Here is a 17,218-nt window from a genome sequence, read left to right on the forward strand (position 1 = left end):
CAAATTTGCAGCTATAAACGGCACTCTCGCTACAGTTGTGTTATTAGGAATCTGAGCTCCCGCTGCAGCCGCCTTCGCTTTTCTTCCTGCCTCGTCGTCACAGTCTTTTATCTCGTGTAGCAAAGGTGTCAAGACTATGTTCAGGCAAAGCAAAGTGAGAACTACAGTTTGAATCACTATTCAGAAATTCGCAGTACACGACCTTGTCGTAACGTACCCATTTAGTTCCGGAAACGTAATATACTATCATTAAAATTGAATGTCAGGAGGGATAATAAAAATGAAATTTTACTTATTGAGCATAAACAGTGAAACAGGAAGAATTCACGATTAAATCTGTTGGTGACATGAGGATATACAGGTTGTGAAATGTAGTGCACTGCACTACCACCTTTGGCAGCAGTTATGGTTTTTCTCCGTCTGGGTATCAAGTCGGAGTTTGCCAGACTTTCAGTACTTACTGGATCAGTTCTACACCAGATTTCGTAAATCGTAGTGGCTGTCAGGTTATGCCATAACGACCCTCAGTAGCTCAGAACCAGATGTTTTCAGTGGCTGAGAGAGCTGGTGAAGGACCTGGCCAAGTTAACTCTCGAACAAGCTCCATGTGCAGATAGGTCAGGGCGACACAGACAAAACGTTGTCTTCCGCTACCTTTTTAAGAGATAGGGCACAAACAATGACTTCGACACATCATAAATGTGCCTCCTGATATAGATATTACCGGCTGTGAGAACGAGAGGTGATCTTGTTGAGTAGGCATTCGCATCCCACACCATCACGGCACGTGATGGTCTCGCATAGCGATGAGAAATACATTCTGCTCTCAGTCTTTCTCCTCAGCGCCACCACCATAAACTGGGACTCGTCTGAAATCACGATGTTTCATTTTCATTAGGTTCATCGCTGTCGACGTGCAACCCTGCCCGTCAAGAAAAGTCGCAGCAGTGTTCGGCGTGCTGACAGTCTGTTTTGTTGCAGACGTCGTAGTATTTTACATGGGGATGCACGTCTTGCTGAAAGAAATCCCAAGTCCTACACGTCCGAACGAACATTATGTCTGTCCTCTCGCTCTTATTCGCATGATTATGGTCCTCCTGTACCCGTGGAATCCACGTTCGCGCAACAGTGGTTGAATCCCGAATAACGCGAGCGGCAATGCCGCACAGCGGTAAACAGCAGTCGCGGCAGAATAAATTTCTGCCGCTGTCGAATTCCAACAAACGCAGGCAGGTGTTCCGCTTTCTTACAACAGTCCGACGCAACTTCCATGCCCCCTTCACAATGCAGTAATTGGTGTCCAGCAGCGCACAGAGTATATGGTACATATTCACGAATAGACATATCTGAATGGGAACGACGATGGTAGCACGGTTAACACGCTTTGTGAAGAGCTCTCACTGCAGTTTTCCCAGAAGCCAACAGTGCTATACAAATAATGAATATCGGTTTTGTGGAAACATCAGTAACATAGATCAATAAACAATTTATCAGATATCCAAACATAAGAACTTCCGGTTTCTTATGTGCACTGAAATCCATCAGTCGCCTCAATATGTATATGTTTGAGAAAAAATAGTTTTACCTTTTTGTTCGTGACTTCTCTAAAACTGACTCATACTAGATTTTTCAATAAAACGATTCAAATCTAACTTTTCTTAATATGTCATTTTGCGTAATAGACTGAATAAGTAGTTCCTAAGCTAGACGGAGTTTGAAAAAGGAAGCGGAGGTCCATATGTGTATAGTCAGCGGCCTGGATCTTGGCTGATGTAAAGTGGATCTGCTGTGCTCGCTAGATACACCATCAACCCTGTGTATGTAGCCGGCTTGCTGCATCTATCCCAGTAGCTGACTTGAAAACACTGACCTTACCGTGGTACTGAACAGGCTGGCTGCCAAAATCATTCAGTGGTATACGGCCAGAGCTCGAAGTTCGATGTAAATTCGCTATCGAGACCTGGATGTACACGCGCTTGTTGGGCAGCAAAGGCGTAGGTGGTAACACCTTCATTAATTCTTGAAATTGTAGGACACCCTATTGGCATTCTGACACTGTTGGTTGAAACAAAGAAAACAGCCTGTAGTTAATTGAGGACGGTAGCTTAACCACTGTCGACCATCTAGGAAAAGGGGACGTTACTGCGAGATCCCAGGTACGGACATCATTACTGAGGCGATATGTGGTTCCACTGTAGCACGAAGCAGGCATAATTCCAATGACGACACGGGCCACGAGTGTTGACGTCCATAACATAAGCAATTTTGACAAAGGGCTGATTGTTATGGGCCAGCGCGGGAGTACGAGTATCTCGGACACGACTGAGCTACTCATATCAGCTGTTCGCGTACTGTTATTGGGAGCATGTACGGAAGCTGCCTAGACTGCAGCGAGGTACGAACTGCACTACAGGTATTTCGCGGATTAACGAAGACGTCAAGTTGTTAAACAATGTTGGGCTTGCTGAGAACTCGCTGGAACGATTTACTTTCTCAACGATAGTTCTTGAAATGTAGAATATTTTGACTCAATACTTGTTAACATTTGCATTCACATTTTGTCAGATACAGGTGAATCAAGTTCAAACAGAGCGGTTTCACAATACTGTACAATGGCATGCTGAAAAGTAATGCCTCCGAATTTTTTACTCTATGTTCAAAATCAGTTGAGGTATTGCATATCATGCGTATTATTCGCTTGACTTTCCCGCTTTGCTGATGCAAGTGGTAGCCCTCTGGCGTTCGAGGCCTCCGAATTGTAACGTGTGACATGGTTGTGTGTAACGTAACTATGTCGGTGTGTGGGGAAGAACATGCTGTAATCGAGGTTCGAATTCGAAGACTTCGTCCACACATGGAGCCCACACTCCTTCAATATCACAAGGCCAGGCCATACACGAGCGCTGCGCCGTCTGCAGCAATCCCACACCTTGGGTTCACTGCTATCGATCATCCTCCATACGTTCCCGAACTGGCCCCATGCGATTTTCATCTGCGTCCAAAACTTGAGAAATACGTTGGAGGACTTCACTTTGGTAGTGGAGAAACGCTAAAAACAGAGGTGAGATTATGGCTCCGTGAACAATGTCAAATAATGTAAAGTGACAATAACAACATAATGGTCTCCAGTTGGTAGAAATGCGTTAGATGTCAGGGTGACTATGTTGAGAAATAAATATGGAGGCATAAATAATCAAGATTTAGAACGTTAATAATGTTAGTTTTATTTACAAAATTTTAGGAATTCTCACAAAATATTTGGAGACATTAGGTTTCAGCACAACATCGTATATTTACCATTTGTCCCACAAAATGGATCATTACCAACATATTTTCCCGAAATGACTACCACAACTTCTTCCAACTGTTATGAAAAATTCTAGGATTCTAGTGTGCGTTTTCTAAAAACCAATGTTATGTGTATCTCGAAACAAGAGATCTTATTGGAGAATGTTGTAAACGTTTGTTATCAGTTTTTGATCGGGGAGTACGTATGTGCTGTTGCGGATAATTCGAAACAAAATGGCTTTGAAACGCATGCCACTGCAAAGGCAATCAAATTTACAGCTGGAAACGGCAGTCTCGTTAAAGCTGTGTTATCAGGAAACTGAGAGCCTGCTGCTACCACCTACGTTTGTCCTCGTGTCTCGCTGCCACACAGCCTTTTACATCTTGCAGAAAAAGTGTCCGGACGATATTCAGACAATCGAAAGTAAAAACTACAGTTTCAATCAGTATTCATAAATTCGCAGTACACAATCACGTTGTAACGTGGCCATTGTGTTTTGGAAATATAATACATTGCTCATTTGAATTGAATACCAAGAAGAGTAACAATTAACGCAATATTGCTCATTGTGCCTACACAGTATAACAGTAAAAACACTTGACTAAATTTGATGATGACTTGGGGGTATGCAGACTGCGAAATGCAGTAGACAAGGCTGCTACCTCTCGCAGCAGAAATTGTTCTTATGCGTCTGGGTATCGAGTCGAAGTGAGCTTGACTGTCAAATCTTACTACATCTGTTCTACATCAGATTTCATAAAATGTAGTAGCTAGCAAGTAATAGCGTGACGTCCCATAACAACGGAAGACCAGGTGATTTCAATGAGTGAGAGCTGGTGAAGTACATGGCCAAGCCAACTTTCGAACAACATCCGCATGCGGATGGGTCAGGACGACATGGACAAAATAAAGTGTTACGCTATGTTCTCGTGATATAGGGCCCAACCACAGGCTTTAAAACGTCACAGTAGTGGCTCCTGCTATCGAAAGTACCGGCTTTGGGAACCAGAGCAACCACCCTAAACCGAGCCTCTTCTGAAATAAGGATGTTTTGTTGTCATTGGGTTTCACCGCTGTCAGCACACCTCTCTCTGCTGCTGCGTCAAGGGAAGTCGCAGACAACTGTTATAAAAATTCTCGGATTTTCATACGTGTTTTTCTAAAGAGCAGTGTTATGTATACCTCTAAACAAGAGATCTTACGGGAGAACAATGTAAAAATTTTTTATCAATTTTTCATCAGCTGAAAAGTCGTTTGCCCTGCCACCGATATCTAGAAACGAAATGACTCTGAAATGCATGCCGAGGTAAAGGAAATCAAATTTACAGCTAGAAACTGCTCTCTCGTTGCAGTTGCGTTGTCAGAAAGCTGAGAGCCTGCTTTTGCGGCTAAGCTTGCCCTCCTGCCTTCCCGTCACACAGCGCTTTATCTCAAGTAGCAAAACCCTCCGGACGATTTTCAAACAACGGAAAGTAAGAACAGCCTGAATAAACATTCATAAATTCGCTGTACACAGTTACATCGTAACGATATAGTGATTTCCGGTGGCATAATATGCTATCACTAACATTAAATGCTAGGAGGGATTAATAAATAACGAAATTTTACTTATTGTGCATACGCAGGATAATAGGAAAAATAAATATGTAAATATGTTTATGATTTGGGGATATGCAGGCTGCGAAATGTAGTAGAAGGCTACCTTCTCTGGCAACAGCAATGGTTCTTATCCGTCTGGGCATCGTAGTCGGAGTGAGCCTGAGTGTCCATTCTTACATCAGTTCTTCAACAGATTTCATAAATCATAATGGCAGGGAAGTTATGGCGTGTCGTCGCTTAGCAACGAAAGACTAGATGATTTCAATGGGCGAGATATCTGGTGAAGGACCTGGCCGAGTTAAGTCTCTAACAACCTCCATATGCAGATGGGCCAGGACGACACGTAAAAAAGGCGGTCTTTCGCTTTCTTACAGAGAGACAGTGCCTTTAACTCGTCAGAATGTGATTTCTGCTATAGAAATTACCGGCTATGGGAACCAGGGGCGCTCCTGTTGTGTACGCAAAGGCATCCCGCACCATTACGGCAGGTGATGGTCGCGTGTAAGGATAAAAAATACAACCTGGCGACTGACTTTCTCCTCAGCGCCACAACGCAAAACCGGATAATCATTTGAAATGATGAAGTTTTGTTTCTTCTGGGTTCACCGTTATCGGAGCACCTCTCTCTACTGCCGCGTCAAGAAATGTCGGAACAGTGGCTGCTGTGCTGACTGTCCTTTTTGCTGCAGACGTCGTCGTATTGTACGTGTGGATACTTGTCCTACTGCAAGAAATTCCATTTGCAGATTCAAAGTACGCACCTTCTCTGTGCAATCCTGCATTGGCGAACGAACATTGCGTCTGCCGTCTCGTTCTCTAGTCACGTGAGGCTATCGACAGCCTGCGTGGCATTGAGTATCGCTCTCCTGTATGCGCAGAATTATTGTTCGCGGAATAGTCATTGAGTCCTGATTAACGCGAGAAGCAATATCTCACAGTGGTGAAAGGTAAACTGCAGCCTTGGCAAACTACTTTTCTGGCGCTGTCGAATTCCGACTAGCACAGATAGATGTTACGCCTTCTTACACCAGTTTGACGAATGTTCCAGCAATGTACAGAGTATATGGTCCATATTCATTTCAGTTTATTGTATGACATACACCTTTTCTCTCTTCTTACACTGAAATCAACGGAAAAAACGATGGGAATACTATATACTGTGAAGAGTTATCACTGCAGTTTTCACAGTGTTGTACAAATCATGAATATCTTATTTATAAAAACATCACTAACGCACGTCAGTCAACAATTTATCAGTTATCCAAATGTCCGCCCCCGGCAGCTGAGTGGTCAGCGCGACAGACTGTCAATCCTGGGTCGGAGATTTTTCTCCGCTCAGGGACTGGGTGTTGTGCTGTCCTAATCATCATCATTTCATCCCCATCGACGCGCAAGTCGCCGATGTGGCGTCAAATCGAAAGACTTGCACCAGGCGAGCGGTCTACCCGACGGGAGGCCCTCGTCACACGCCATTATTATAGTTATCCAAATAAGAATATGATGCACAAACTTTCAGTTTATTGTATGACATACACCTTTTCTCTCTTCTTACACTGAAATCCATCAGTCGCCTCAATATGTATAAGTTTGACAAACAAAATATTTTTACCTTTCGGTTCGTGAATTCACTAAAACTAACTCAAACTAGATTACTCAATAAAACGAGTCAAGTCCAACTTGCCCTTTATTTGTAATTTCGTGTGATTAGACTAAATGAGCATCTCCTCTGATAGATGGAGTTTGAAAAAAGGAAGAGAGTTCAATAAGTGTGTTACCAACAGCCTGCACTTGCCTGACGTAAGTTGCTATGCTGTGCTCACTATGTACGCCCCTAAACTTGTGCGTGGACGCATCCTGCTGTGTATATCTTACTAGCTGACATGAAAACACTGCGCTTACCAATGTACTGGACAGGCTCGCTGACGCTTTCGGGGATTTACGTACTTCTTGACAAAAGAATACAGGCGTATACGGCCAGAACCGAAAGTTCAACGCGCTTGTTGGGCATCCAAGTACATCCACGAATTGTCAGCAATGACACAGGCAGAAACTCCTTCATTAGTTCAAAATAGCTCTGAGCACTATGGGACTCAACTACTGAGGTCATTAGTCCCCTAGAACTTAGAACTAGTTAAACCTAACTGACCTAAGGACATCACACACATCCATGCCCGAGGCAGGATTCGAACCTGCGACCGTAGTGGTCCAGCGGTTCCAGACTGCAGCGCCTAGAACCGCACGGCCATTTCGGCCGGCCCTTCATTAGTTCGTAAGTATGTAGGACTCCACATTGGGTACTTGAATTAGACAAACCTGCTCCAATAAGAAGATGTTACAGCGACATCCCAGGGTTGGATATAGAAAAAACACTCTGAATTTTAACATGGAGAAATATATTCTTTCGTAAAGATAACTATGAGTCAATCACCCCTTAGTCTCACAAATTATAAACAGTTAATCTCAGCACAAGCCAAAATGATAGATTAATAATTATACGTTAGTCTGCTGACACATCTACATTGACAAGTGAAAACAATTCCCCAGTGCCTACCACGAGAATGGATGTTACCTGGTGGTGTAAAGAGAACGTGATGCTATAAGTTATGTAAGTGGAGCAGAGATGAATGGATCATAACACCGGCGGGGTCAGGGATTTTCTCTGCCTCGTGATGGCTGGGTGTTGTGCGCTGTCCTTAGGTTAGTTAGGTTTAAGTAGTTCTAAGTTCTAGGGGACTGATGACCATAGATGTTAAGTCCCATAGTGCTCAGAGCCATTTGATCATAACACCAGCGATGACATGGGTCACAGAGGGGAAATTCATGACATAAGCAACATTGACAAAGGACGGATTGTTGTGTCATGGCGCGTGGGAACAAGCACCTCGAAAACGGATGTGCTGGTCTGCTCAGCTGCTCGTGTGCTACTGTCGGGAGCATCTACGGAAATGGCCTTAGTTGCAAGAAGGTTCCAATTGCACTGTAGCTACACCGTCGAGTGGCAAAGATGTCACGTTATTAAGCAATGTCAGGGGTCGCTGGGAACTCATTGGAACGTTTTACTTTCTCAGCGAGAGCTCCTAAAACGTACAATACAGTGACAGAATGCTTGTTAACGTCTGCATGGCATTTTCTCAGAAAGCTTGTTAATGTTTGCATTGACGTTTTGTCTAAATGCTTGTCATCGTTTGCATTGACAATTTGTCAGATACAGGTGGATCGAGTGTAAACAGCGTGGTTTCACAATGCTGTACGATAGCGTGCTGAAAAGTAATGCCTCTGTATTTTTTTTAAATCCTGTGTTCAATATCGCTTGAGGTATTATCTGTGAGGTGTATTACTCGGTCGACTTTCCCGCTTCACTGACACAAGTTACAACCCCCTGCGCCAAGTGGGCTCCGAATTGCAGCACATAACTTCGCTGTGTGTAACGCAACTGTGTCGTTACTTGAGAAATAGTGCCCAGTAATCGAGTTTCTGACAGCGGAAAACGTGCGACCAAGAGAAAGCGATAGATGAATGAAAACTGTTTACGAAGGTTGGAGCTTTAATAGTGGCAACTATTTGTTTAAAGCTCGTACAAAATAGATGAGTGCTTCAAAGTTTTACTGACCTTCAGAGTAGTCACCAGCATTGTGTATAACTCGTTGCCAGCGATGTGGAAGTCGTAGAATACTTTTAACACTGCCAGTTGTGTTGACAGTCCGAGAGGCGCGGTCTATTGCTCGACGAATTTATAGCAGTTCTGAAGTGAAAGCCGTGAAGTATTTTCTTCATTTTAGAAAACGAGTTGAACTCACGAGGGCTTAAGTCAGGGGAGTGCAGTAGGTGGTATAGCACTTAGCAGCTGCATCAGTCAAACAAATCAGTAACAGCTTGCACTGTACGTGCTTGAGCATTTTGCTGCAAAACGATGGTAGGGTCCTGCAGAAAGTGTCATCACATCTGTCTCTAAGGTGGTCGTAGGTTGTGTTCCAAAAATGAACAGATATTCAAGGAAGGACAGTACGTACTAGTTACAAAAACTGGTATTTGTCTGTTTCAAGTCTCCTCGATATAGTTTACAGGATGTGCATAATAGTTACCTACTACGTTATGCACATTAAATCATGCGCAACATAGATTACAATCATTTCAAGGCAAGCAGTGAATTGTAGCGTAGCTTCAAACAGTGCTACAGAATTGGAGGACTAAGATAACGAAATTTCAAAGTGTCAACTTGACGATGCACAGCAAACTGCTGCACCGACCCGAAAATTAGAGGCTAAGATATAAATTAACCCCATCATTCAGTAAGGAATTTGTTTTCAACTCCGACCAATCTGGATTCAAAGAGGAACTTCATATGAAAGATACTCTGGAAATTAGAAATATCAGGAGAGCTGTATCAAGATCAACTAACATCAATACCTTATCGCATTCCTATATAATTATGGCGACTGTTAATCTGGATGGTAAATTGGCTGGAGAGTTATTCATTGTCCTGCGAGGTGTTGGAGGTGCTCTGCCCCCCTACGAGTCCTTCTCATGAGCGTGAATATGCAAGGTCTGTAGGGAATAATTACGTCACAGCAAGCAAGAGTGGGAAAATGGGCGTAAGAGAACTGTAACTATGGTACGAGCACTGCCTTTGGCCAGTAGTGTGTCAGTGTAATATGTTTTCGCTTGATTATTAGTCTGCATGTAAAAAGCGCACTCCTTTAAAGCAAACTTTCCTTCCTGAAAGTGTGTGACACTGCAGTTCACACCACGTGGAGCCAATGGCCAAACTGAGTCTCTGGCTGTTTGTTTTTGTCCGTATCTATAAAAGATATTATTGCACTGTCTGCAGCTACTCCTTAAAGGATAGCCAGTTTCACGATAAGCTCCATGACAGACTCTTTCGCATTTGGTTGCATGCCATCACATTCCATCACTTCTCATCACCCCGTTACATCAGTATGATTCTATATGCTTTCTTTGCAAGATTGGATGGCCTATGTGAAGGTACTGCAAACTCATTTTCTATCGCCCTCCTGATGCACATGATGAGTCATTAGCAGTTAACGTATTTCCTGTCGTAACTGTTAACAAAACACTTTCAAATGAGCCTTAATAAAGACTGAACTTGCGACCTCGGAGTCAAGGGGGTTCCTTCTCAGTGAGGTGTTGATAATGGCATTTTTGTCACCTTAAGGCATTCTTTACTAGAATAAACTGCTTGCAGTCTCAAAGGTAACTAAAGCTCACGACCGTTACAGTGTGTGCTTAAAGGAATTTTGATTTGCGTCCTCATTGTGGTAACTAACACTTACGACCGTTACAGCGTGTATTTAAAGGAAACCTAATATGCATCCCCATAGTGGCGCTACTAGCGTCACTCTTATGCTACTGTCGTGTAATCTGAATAGACATCATCTTTCAGATGTCGAAACATCCCTGACAACTTTCGTTTAAGTCGCAAACTCCTTCTTGGTGCTGCGATTTTTTTTTTTCGTCATTGAAGTTAATTGAATCTGCGATGGTTGTACTAAACATCTCGAAGCACAGTTGGCAAGCTTTGTAAAAAGTTATCGATGCAGTTTACGAGAGGTCTGCAGGGATGTACTACGCATGAATATAAAAATGTTTTCTATTTTGTGGAAACATTATGAACAGCCTAAGTAAATAATTTTTCTGTTGTCCAAATAGAAACGTGAAGGTCTGGACAAACTTTCATTATGTTATGTGGAATACATCATCTCCTTTCACCTCGTATTGAAATTCATCAGTCGTCCTCAGTATGTATATGTCTGACAAAAAATTTTGTTACCTTCTTGTTCGTGACTTCACTAAAGCTGCTGACTCATGTTAGATTATTCAATAAAATGATCCGAATCTAACTTGTTGTTTGTTTGCAGTTTTGCGTGATGTGGTTCAGTGAGCAACTCCTGTAGTGACTGAATTTTGAAAAAAAGGAACAGAGGTCGACAAGAGTGTATTCAGCGGCCTGCATCTTGCCTGTGGTAAAGTGGCTATGCTGTGCTGGCTAGGTACGCCCCTAAACTTGTGTAATCCCGCTGCACATATCTTAATAGACGACGTGAGACACTGCGCTAATCTAGGTACTGGACAGTCTCGCTGTCGCTTTCGGGGATTTGCGTCATTCGAATTTTACGTATGCTACGTGCAAATTTGTTATGGCAGGTCACTGTATGTCTTTTTGTGCAGGGTGTATATTTTGATATGTTTTGCTTAATTTTCTTCATTATTTGTGCTTTATTTTTCTGTTTAGTTTGGCTGTCAGTGTTTCTTTGTGTCTATTTTTAATGACATTTGTTTTATAACGGCTAGCTCGTTTTGTTAATCAAATTATTTTACGGGGATCCTGTTCAGTCTGTATCTGCGGCCTTTTGCTGACGCTGTGGGTGGTTTGCAGCTGCATTTAAAGTAATGTCACTTGTGGGTTTTTGTATATGTATTTGTGATTGTCTTTTGTAATGGATATCTAGAAAGTTGAATGTGTGTTCTCGGTCTTCTTATATTGTTAAGTTTATTTTCTTGTGTACAATATTTATGTTTTGAGTAGTTGTTGTATTTTAAGGTTCATCCACAATGCAAGAGACACTATTTTAAATGTGCCCTCAGACCGCCCCCAGAATCACAAACAGTCCGCAGTCAGATACATGTTAAACAGACTGAAATGGAGCCCCCTAAACACCACTGATTACCAAAAAGAGCTGGCCATTATAACGCAAATAGCATCAAAAATGGGCACAAAGAAACACTTGTAGACAAACTGAACAGAAAAATAAAGACACAAATAATGAAGAAAAAGACTAACCAAACCCCATCAATATATAAGGCTTGCACAACCACAAAAAAGTGGGATACTTGAACCACCACAACAAATTCACAATAAATTAGGTAAATATTCAAAAGACGAGGCATAAACACTGCTTACATAAGAAACAACTAGGTACAAAAACACATCCCAAAACTGAAATCAAAAGTAGACAGATACCAACAATCTGGTTTCTATCAAATGAGTTGCTGAGACCGTGAAAAAATGTAGCTTGGGATGAATGGCATGACATTTCACAGAAGATATAAAGAACACGTCAGAGCATTGAAATACGGTACGAATCATTAGAGATTTGCAGACCATCTTATATGGGAACACCACAGATCAAGCACTATTAAAAAAGATTTGAAAGTCATAAGACTTAGTAAAGACAGACACTTCATTACTTTCCATGATATTTTTCATACATACAACTCACTAACATAAAATAAACAGTAGCTGAATGACCAAATAAATGTTGGAAACCAAATACTATATAAAGTAATTGAAGAAATCACATGGAAAAGGAAAGGGCATTTTCCACCATTCTCCTTCTCTCACTTAACTCCCCACGCCCCCTAATTTCATATCATTTCTTGGCCCTCAACTTTTTTCTCCTACTCTCTCCATCACACTACTATGCACTTATGTTCACTCAATCTTAACTTCTCCCTCTCCCACCTACTCACCACAAATTTATATTCCATCAGTATTCTTTCATTACTCCTACACAGCATATAAATACACAGTTACCTAATTAAATAGCATACACACATATAATGAAGTACAGAGAAATAAAAACAAATATAGATCAAAGAAAAAACTAGTGGCAATACTGAGAACACTACAAAACATAATACACACTTAGTAGTATACAAATAAATAGTGAACAGCGGTGTACTAAATTATGCTGTGTTAAACGTAAAAAATGTACAGTTCTGCAATTAACAGTAAAATTAGACCACAATTAGGCCTAACGAAGAAGAAAATTAATGACGTGCTAGCAGACGGCACTTCCTGGTGTAGACGAAAAACGAGCAGAAGTTACCGAAAGTGAATACCAATAATTCGTTAACGAACTGTTTTTCGATCTAGGAAACAAATCAAATTATAAATATCTTTAATTACGGGCCACTGACTATGATGTACTTCAATAAAGCGAAACGAGTCTGGTGAGGAAAACACACAAAATATCCTCAGAAATTGTAAAACAACTACGGACAATATGGCTACACAAATGAAGAGGCTAACAGAGTGGCTGCTTGGTCGTTTTGTAGACTTCGTGGTCCCTAGTAATGGGGGAGGCGATCACCTGGCTCTTCGCCAGTGTATGCTTTCTGCATACAGGTGCAACCGGCTTGCCCCGATTTCAAGGCACAACATGGTCACGCTTACATTTTACCTGGAGGACAATGGCTGAGGTCGGATGTAGGTGGCAGAGGCTTGTGATGGCATTTTCTGATGTGCAACGGCATAAAAATGAGACGAGTCGTCTTACATTACTAGCAGATCAGTAATGGGAAAAAAGGAGAAGTGTCCAAGGCCATAACCTCGAAGCCCGTGGATCGTGCCCCGCTTTGCTAAAACTATTTTCTGTCCATTCTGCCTCTAGAATTTTATTCCAATTGCACAGTACATAAGAAATCTACTTTATTCAAGGAAGAGCTTTCAGTTGTCCCTGATGTAGAGTATACTTTTTCCCTATGAAGAGTTCTAAAACTTCCACCAAGAGTATAATTTTTTCGAAGTGGGGGTTTCAGTTACTTCCAGAATAGACTATTTAGTTTATCCCGAAGAGGAGTTTTAGTATTTTCCTGAAAAAGACTTAAATGCTTTCAGTGTAGAGTTACGGTTCTTTGACGAAGAACATTAATAATTCGTAGAAGATTTATTAATTTCTCGCACAGAAGTCACTAGTTTCTCAAAGACCAGTGTTTCTACGTTTCGAAGAATACTTTCTCCGTTTTTCAAAGACGACTTTTCAAGACGACATTTGCATCTTTCGGGAATAAATTTAGTTTTCAAGACATTTTCATTTTTTTCAGTTTCCAAAAGCACTTTCTTCTCTTAGTTTAAAAGAGCAGAAAACAGTGGTAAAAAATTGTAAGATCGACCCTCATTTTGAGCGAGTTTTCTTTCTGTTTCCATCCTGTTTTTAAAAAAAGTGGTAAACTTCGCGAAATGTAGTAATGAAGTCTCGAGTTCGAGACTTTATTTTTTAAATCGCATTTCAGCTGTCTGCTAATGTTATAAGAAAAATGGTAAAAATCACGCAGTGTACTTATAGATATAAATACGCGAATCTGGGACCCTTCGATGCCCGCCGGCCGGAGTGGCGGAGCGGTTCTAGGCGCTTCAGTCTGGAACCGCGCGACCGCTACGGTCGCAGGTTCGAATCCTGCCTCGGGCATGGATGTGTGTGATGTCCTTAGGTTAGTTACGTTTGAGTAGTTCTAAGATCTAGGGGACTGATGACCTCAGATGGTAAGTCCCATAGTGCTCAGAGCCGTTTGAATCCCCCTTCGATGCCCTCTTTTTTTCAAATCGTATTTTTGTTGTCTACTTCAGTTATCTTGAGGGACCTGAAAGATAATTTGTGTCATTCATACTTCAAGATAACTTTCCTGGCATACGGTGCCTTCATCGCGCAAGTTATATGAACGTGGTGATTTTCACTTACTTGACGTTATTCCTTTAAATTTTATTTGTGGCCCCCAAACAAAATACCTACGCCATTCAAGTTGTCTGGAAGTAGATATTTAAGTCTACCCATACGAAGCCGAGTCGTGTTGCAAGTAAGTTTGTAAAATGACACGAATTTGGGGTATTCTTGTCATTATGGAAGAGATGAAAATGATAGAAGTTACGGACGTAATGAATTTGCGTTACTTGAGAAATTTTTACTTGTTTCCACTCTTCAGTAATCTAAAACCAAACCTTTACTATTTTTGAAATGATAATTAAATGGACACCCTAGCTGCAAACAGGCGTTGATGTACTTCAGTGGGGACATGCTGAAAATGTGTGCCCCGACCGGGACTCGAACCCGGGATCTCCTGCTTACATGGCAGACACTCTATCCATCTGAGCCACCGCGGGCACAGAGAATAATGCGTCTTGCATGCTCCCAGTGAGATCCACGTTCCCAACACGCCCACACCACTACATTCGTAGTGCGCCTAATAGATGTTTGCCCATCATACTCATTACTCGTGGCAGATTAATCTACCAAGTCCCATGCTCTGTGACTTTTTTTCTAGTTTTCTTATGGCCACGTCAACTGTGGAAGTGGTAGTCTTCATGTGTATTTTGCGTTATCTATGTGTTCTGTTTATGCAACCTTTCCAGTTTTTCAGTTAAACATGATCAGGCTAGGAATAGCATTAGGAGACAACTTGATCGGTCCTGGAACTACCTTGAAGCCATTGTTAAGCTTTTACATTAGTCTCAATGCTTTTTGAGTGGTTTTGGACTTGCTTAACATTGCAAGGTTTGGGATTAAACGATTTAATTTATCTACTACTAAACTTTCTTCTGCTACAGCTCTTCACTAGAGTGGTGTAACTCAACAACTGAATTACATTCATATAATAAAACATTAATTCTGCCCAGGCACATCAACTATGTAATATCCACAACTTGGCCAAAGGGGGTAGGTGGAGTTGGTTGCAGGGTGTTGTGATAATATGAACTATTGCTTATCGCCTGTAAAACGAAGTATTATTGTGTTAAAGAAACGATTAAATCTTCTACCGAAAGGTGTAAACATAGAGAATACTGCTGCAGTTAACTGTCTCGCAATGGATCTGTGTTTCTTATATAGTATAAGGGCACTGATGGACGTCACCCACTGGTAAGCAATTACTTCATTAGAGAAATTTAAGTCTTGCTTATAAGCCGTCAGCTAACGATCGTAGTTAAAAATGGTGATAGTTTGGCATTTTGGTTTCTCTCTGGTTTAAGCATATTAGAAACTGAAATGGTCGGACATTTATATACAAAGCATCAGCAGCTGTTTTTCTTTTTTTATTCTTTTTTTTCGCAGTCATTGCTTATAGTTCTTTTTTGCGCAGTCCCATTTCTTGAAATCAAAGACTGTGTTACTCATTAATCACGTAATTTCTGTGTGAATGGTCGTATTTTGCAATCAGTGACGGATGGTGGCTTTTTCATTTGTGTTTTTGTGGTTTTGGGTAGTACTGATGAAGGTGTTCTTAAGAGAAACTGTTCTTTAGTTAATGATAATCAAAAGAACCGTAAGCTCGTCTACTCACAATGTTTGTAATATAACCACTGGTAACACTAAAACAATGGTTGCATCTGGTGAACGAGGTTTTCAGATCCCAGTTCGCTTAAGACGAAAATAAAGAGACTAATTACAACAGCTACTCGGGCGGAGCGCTACCCCTGCTTTTGACCTCGGTCAACTCGGCGACTACCAGAAGCGCACACTCGACTGCAGAGTGAAATTTCATTATGGGGCTTTGCCATTTCTACGCAGTATTCTTTCTTCCAGGATTGCTAGTCCGCGTAAGGTATGCAGGTGGACTTCAGTGAAGTTTGCAAGGTAGGAGAGAGGAACTGGTAGAAATAAAGTTATTGGGCGGGATCGTGAATCATGGGCATAACTCACGATCCCAAAAATGGTTCAAATGACTCTGAGCACTATGGGACTTAACTGCTGTGGTCATCAGTCCCCTAGAACTTAGAACTACTTAAACCTAAGTAACCTAAGGACATCACACACGTCCATGCCCGAGGAAGGATTCGAACCTGCGACCGTAGCGGTCGCGCAGTTCCAGACTGTAGCGCTTAGAACCTTTCGGCCACTTCGGCTGGCACTTACGATCCCACCCAAAAACTTTATTTCTCATTAATTAGCTCCGTCTATAGAGGATTTACTCGTGAAAGGCAGAGGTTCTCAGTTTTAGTCTCGCTCTGGGGTACAGTTGGAATCTGCTAGAAAGTTTCGAATGAGCGCACACTACACGGAAGAACGTAAATCGATTTCGGAATCTAGGAGTTTGTTTCGACTCTTATACGGGTTTTACTATGTATGGCTTCCACTATGACCGTGGGTGGCGAAAATTGTTGGTCTGAATACTTTCAGGACCGATAGGGACCATGTCATCGACTCATGGATCTTTCTGACATAGTTCCTTGGTATATGTAAGATGGTTATGGTGCGTATAGTTATTCATGTAATAAATCCTTTGCAATTGGTCCAAGGTTTTCTGACGCTATTCCCTTAATGAACCGTTAATTATTTGTAATTTCCGTCTGCAATTAGATCTGTCATTTCCTACGTATTAGCTGCTATGAACGATTCCAACGGGAGTATACCTCATCCAGACTGGAGTCATGTGAATGTGTGACTAGACGGAACCAGGGTAACAACGGCGGATTTATTTGTGTTTATCAACGGAGCAATAGCCCCTTGATACTCACCTTTGTCCATTAGCTCTTATAAAGAAACCATTGCAGATTTCGCCTCAGCCGATTGAAATAAACTGCAAAAATTCAAAATGTAG

The 17,218-nt window shown here is 41.7% G+C and overlaps 1 non-coding gene across 1 annotated transcript; it reads right to left on the bottom strand.

Annotated features, from left to right (window-relative positions):
- Positions 1–14,712: 14,712 nt before the first annotated feature.
- On the bottom strand, positions 14,713–14,787 carry Trnat-ugu (transfer RNA threonine (anticodon UGU)). The gene has a single exon. It is a non-coding gene; the product is annotated as a tRNA-Thr (tRNA).
- Between the last annotated feature and the right edge of the window lie 2,431 nt (positions 14,788–17,218).

The sequence above is a fragment of the Schistocerca cancellata genome, chromosome 4 (genome assembly GCF_023864275.1).
Source record: "Schistocerca cancellata isolate TAMUIC-IGC-003103 chromosome 4, iqSchCanc2.1, whole genome shotgun sequence".
Lineage (NCBI taxonomy): Eukaryota > Metazoa > Arthropoda > Insecta > Orthoptera > Acrididae > Schistocerca > Schistocerca cancellata.